Here is a 6,086-nt window from a genome sequence, read left to right on the forward strand (position 1 = left end):
ATAATTAACAAACCAATACAGCAATAACAGAAAATATATTTACAAAACCTAGGTAGTATTTACTCCCAAAACTACATTAAATTTAATCGGATATGTAATCTCAAAGCACTCCCAGCAACACATGTGGGTTTATATTTTCCTGTAATTTATATATAATAAAAGTATAAGTAAATTTTCAACAAAATGATCATAATCCTGTCTTCTCTACCACTCTCTGAAATCATATTGGTCAGTTTAACCCAAACTTTTTCAGCAGGGGGCTGGTCCACTGTCCCTCAGACCTTGTGGAGGGCTGGACTATATTTTGAAAAAAATATATGAATGAATTCCTATGCCCCTAAAATAACCCAGAGATGCATTTTAAATAAAAGCACACATTCTACTCATGTAAAAACACCAGGCAGGCCCCACAAATAACCCAGAGATGCATTTTAAATAAAAGGACACATTCTACTCATGTAAAAAACACGATGATTCCTGGACTGTCTGCGAGCCAGATTTAGAAGGCAATTAGGCCAAATCCGGCCCCCAGGCCTTAGTTTGCCTACCCATGGTTTAACTATACAGACAGGCTACCTCCTATACTTGATTCAGGTAATCATCCAGAGTAGGTGATTGGGTACTCTTTCACTTATATGCAATTATCCATTCTGGGGGAACATTTCCATCACTTGTGTTGTTTCAGCAGCTAGATGAGGGGAGCTATCTTTGTTGAGAAAATGGCACAGGGAGTTCCACAGTCCTGATCTGATTCAGTGGGGGTGTGAAGGGTGTCACACCCCCTGCCTATTCTGACATGTGAATAAAAACATCAGAACCACAGACACAATATTGTATTGCTCTTTCTGTCAAAAACATCCTGTGTACACATTATTGTTTACACTGGCTCCGGTGCGCTCACACCACTGCTGTTTGAACTCTAGTACATTTGACTTTAGCCATAATCATAGCTGTCAACTTTCAGATTTGAAATTAAGGGATCACCAGCCTCGAAAATAAGGAATCAGCAGCCTCACCTGTCCTGGGGACAGTCTATGGGATATCTAACAATCCGGGATAGCAGCGGGAAGCAGTGGGAAACAGCGCTGGAATAAGGGAATTTCCCGCAAAAAAAAGGGAAGGTTGACAGCTATGGCCATAATCCATATCTATCCTGCAGCTTGATGCATTTCCCCCTCAAACCAGGCTCCATCCAAACTGAAAACATAAGCCACAATCACTTAGAAGTTAAGTTGAGGTGTGTACATTTAAGACAGCTGTTGCACGTGTGCAGATGACAACCTCTGGTTGGTGGTTTGCAGGCTCAAGGAAACACATCAGCTAATGAACATCCAGTGACAACATCCCCACCTCCTCTCTGGTGCACACAGCAAGGTAAAATGCAACTTGAAGCGAACCTCTCTACATGTTTAACTGCTAATATGTACACAGCCATACTGTATACTGTTTATGAATCCCATTGCCTTTATTTGTGTTTTCTGTGCAATTACAGGCCCTCTCCTTTGTTTTTTGTTTGATAAAGACACCAAACAACATTGCAGAGCTTTTGCAAGCCACTCTCCAGCTCAGCAATATTGAGTACTGTAACCCTGGACTATATCTGCATCTACAGTGCAATTTTTAATTTGTAAAAAACTAATTTAAATATATATATTAATTTTCATTCACAGCCTTCATTTGCCGAAGATACTAAATTGTTCAGGGTCGTTAAAACAAGAACAGACCCCCACAAACCGAGTGAATGGGAAGTAAAATGACAAACAGAATTAATTGTAAACAAGTGTAAAATAATGCATGTTGGGGCAAAAAGAAATCTTAATTTCACATATACACACATGGAGTCTGAACTGACAGGGACTGATGAATAGCTAGATGAATCCTGTGATTACTAAACCTGGGATCTATGCAAAGCATGTGACAACTGCAGGGAAGGGGTATTAGCAGTGGCATAGCGTGGGGGGTGCAAGGGGGGCCGGCCGCACCGGGCGCAACATCTGGGGGTTAGGGTTAGGGGGTGCAAATCCACGGGTTAGGGGGCGCAAATTATTTGCCTTGCTGACAACCCACACTATGCCACTGGGTAGTAGGTGTTGGCAGACCCTCTGCTAGCCCTCACTTGGCTTCTCAAACGTTGCTACCAAAGTCCTATAGCCATGGCATGGATCCTCAGGAGTTGAGGATCTGATGAGTAGTCAGATAGGAGACTATGAAGAGCCTTATTTAAGCCTCCATAGGCTTTCTTCAATAGCAGAATATAATTAAATCTCCACTGTTTTCACATCTCCATTATCAGCCCATTCTTAACTAGATGGGTGGCATAATTTTTATTTATTTTATTATTATTATTATTATTATTATTATTATTATTATTATTATTATTCCTGCACTGCTGTGAGAAGCATGGCTCTGGAAAATACCCACCCCAAGCCTGTGCAGTTGATGTGGGGGTGAGCAAGAAGGGGACTATATTGGGATTTGGGAGGAGGATAAGGTAAAGGTAAAGGGACCCCTGGCCATTAGGTCCAGTCGTGGACGACTCTGGGGTTGCGGCGCTCCTCTCGCTTTATTGGCCGAGGGAGCTGGCGTACAGCTTCCGGGTCATGTGGCCAGCATGACTAAGCCACTTCTGGCAAACCAGAGCAGCACACGGAAATGCCTTTTACCTTCCCGGCGGAGCGGTACCTATTTATCTACTTGCACTTTGACGTGCTTTCGAACTGCTAGGTTGGCAGGAGCAGGGACCGAACAACGGGAGCTCACCCCGTTGCGGGGATTCGAACTGCCGACCTTCTGATCGGCAAGTCCTAGGTTCTGTGGTTTAACCCACAGCGCCACCCGCGTCCCCTGGGAGGATAATATGGAATAAATCCAATGGTCTATTCCCCCCCCCCCCCCGACTTTCCGGAATTGACTCAGTAATATTTATCTTTCTTTTTAAACCACAGACTGTTAACAATGTATGAGCTGTCCAAAAGTAAACAATCCTTTGCCTTTTCTTTTGGCTAAATACCCTGGATTCTTGTTTGGTGCACATTCTATGCTGACGCACTGTTTCCTTCCTGACAAGAAGGCACGCACGTGAGGAGGTGCTTACCTCACTAATCTGTTGGTTTCCATACAGCAAGTACAAATCAAGTACTTTCAAGCTCAGAGGAGAAAGCATCAAATTAAATGGAATCAGGGCTGCTATGGGTTTTCACTGCTCAAATTTGGAATGGTTACGTAGTCATTAAGCTTTGACCTAGGCCATGTTCCCATGCTATCCTGGGAGAAACCTAAAAGTTGCTTTTGGTTGTTCAAACTGTTGTGACGTGGGGTTTGTGATTTCAGCTCTCTTGACATAATATGCTGGAGACAGTTCTCTAGTAACACTTCTTTATTAAAGCAAACAAGACTGAGACTTGAGGAGGGGAGAGCTACATTATAGGGACAGGGAACAAGCTAGAAAGGATACATTTTGGAGGGAACAATATCAGGCAATCACAGTCCTGCCTTTTGGAGGAAACCAATAAGACAGAGGATCCAAATATAGCAGCTTAAATGAACCAATAGTAGCTGTACCCTCTGGAACCAAAAGGCAGTTACTTTACCCTAATGCAATACAGACAATAATAATACAGATATAAAATCATTTCACTCAATACACAACACAAACTAGAACTCACATAAAGATGGCCTGTAAGGGTTAAGGGGAATAGGAAAGTGGGGAAGCACATTTGGTGCCTTAAATGTCTGTTTTGTCCTATTGTAGGGGGGGAAATGAGATATGAACACCAAGATAATCAACTAGCCTTCCTCACACAATGTCCAATACTGTAATCATATATATCCCCTTCTATGTATCGGGAAGAGTTTTGAGACTGGGCAGAAAATCCAGATTCAAATCTCATTGAGAACTGGGTAGCAAACGTATACTACAACTCCCATCACCCCTGATCTTTGGCCAGGCTGTTTGGGACTGATGGGAATAGTAGTCCAGAACATCTGTAGGGCACCACGTTCACTCCAAATTACATGATTTCATAGATTATACGGCAGTCTGGACAGAACGTTTGATCAGTGTTTGCTGTGACAGACATTAAAAATGCCTAGGAGGGATGTCTATTTCTAAACTAAGGGACTCTTAGAATGTGTCCACTTAAATATGTCTCCAGGTCCCATTGTGCATTTATTGCTGCAAACACGGATGAACTAGGACTGCCCCCCAAGCATGAAAAGATTCTGAGTGGCCTACTTCACAAGATGGTTGTAAGAAGATTAACCCTATATGTGCTGCTCTGGGCTCCTTGGAGAATTTATAATATAGCTTACTTGTCAAATCAAACAGAAATAATTTGTTGGTCTCCATGTAATGCATTACAAAAGTGATGTAACTGTAATTAGAAAAGCAAGTAATGTGTTTCTTAGTTCAGCTGACACTGTGCTAGTTCAGGCCAATAAGAAATTTGAAACAGGTTTAGTACACTTGGACCAGCATGATTCTGTTTCACAAGGAAAGCTTTTCGTGATACAGTAGTGATTTTCATATGTGAAAAGTGACTAATATTACTTTATCTTAATCTTAGGCTAATAGTTGAGTATGCAATTCAAATAAAGCCTGTAATTTGTACTACAGTTTAGAACACAGAGGGGAAAGTGGGAAAAGAACAGAAGAAAGTACTGCATTGATTTTGGATTAAAAGGTAAAGGGACCGCTGACCATTAGGTCCAGTCGTGGCTGATTCTGGGATTAGCGGATACTAAATAATAGAAAAACTATCTATATCTATATCTTGACGCAAGTGGTACAGGCATTAGTGATTTCAAGACTGTATGACTATGGGCTTGATCTTGAAACTGCAGTCAGTGCAGAATGCTGCAGCATGGTTACTGGCACATCTAACACCTCTGCTCAGAGATCTATGTTGTGTGCCAATTTGCTACTGGGTCAAGTTCAAGCTGTTCCTATTCTGATATACAACCCTTAAAAGACTTGCAAGCTTATTTGCAGGATCGCCAAGCCCCATATGTGCCCACCTGACTGCTTCAAGTGGCACTGTTACAGGTGCCATACAATATTGGTCCCGCAGTTGTAAGAAATCAACATCTTAGCATGGCAACGGCTTCACTTTGGAACTCCCTGCCTACTGACTACACTTTGAAACTCCCTGCCTTCTCCTTTACTCTTTTCAGCACCTGCTTCAAACATTTTTGTTTATATGCAAGCTTATCCACGCACGCAGAATGCCTTTTAATCTCTTTTCAACTTACAGTTGATTTTAATTATTTCTTTGAACGACCAACCTCAGAGTCTGGATGGTAGGAGGCACTGCTTGCAACCCATGAGAAGCAACTTGTCGGGTGAGGGCCCTCCACATTTTTCGGGGGGACCTGCCTCTTCCAGAGTCTCTGGAACACTGGTGAGAGTTGGGAGTCCACCAACCAGGGCCAATGTGGTACCTGAGGCGAGCCACAAAATGGTGTCTCCCCTTCCCCGCTGGGGGAAAAGAGGTGAGCAAAGATCTACATCAGGGATATGGCTGACAATAAAGTGCCATATTGGGATTCTGCCACCTGAGGCAGTCACCTCATCCCTTGTGTGGGCCACCTGAGGCAGTCGCCCACCCTCATGGGAAAGGCAGCAGTGGTGAGTTCTTCTTCTTTGGCTATCACTCGTAGCCGAGTAATATTGTCTTCCATAAACACAGTTTTAACCGTGAGTCCATAAGTGACTGTGGAGGCCAATTCTGTTTTTTGTTGTTGTTTTTTTTAAAAAAACATATTTATTAAAGTTTAACAATTACAAAAAAAGAACAGACAATAATAATAAAAAGGATTACAATACTTCAAAAATAAAGGAAAATACAATACTAAAAAGAAGAAAAAAAGAGGGAAAAAAGAAAAAGAAAAAAAAGAGAAAACCCCAAAACAATACAGCCAAACAATAACATTTAAATTACAGATAGGTAGCCGTGTTGGTCTGCCATAGTCAAAACAAAAAAAATTCCTTCCAGTAGCACCTTAAAGACCAACTAAGTCAGTTCTTGGTATGAGCTTTCGTGTGCATGCACACTTCTTCAGATACACAAATAACATTTAAAAACACT

The sequence above is a fragment of the Podarcis gaigeae genome (genome assembly GCF_964106915.1).
Source record: "Podarcis gaigeae genome assembly, chromosome: 2".
Classification (NCBI taxonomy): domain Eukaryota; kingdom Metazoa; phylum Chordata; class Lepidosauria; order Squamata; family Lacertidae; genus Podarcis; species Podarcis gaigeae.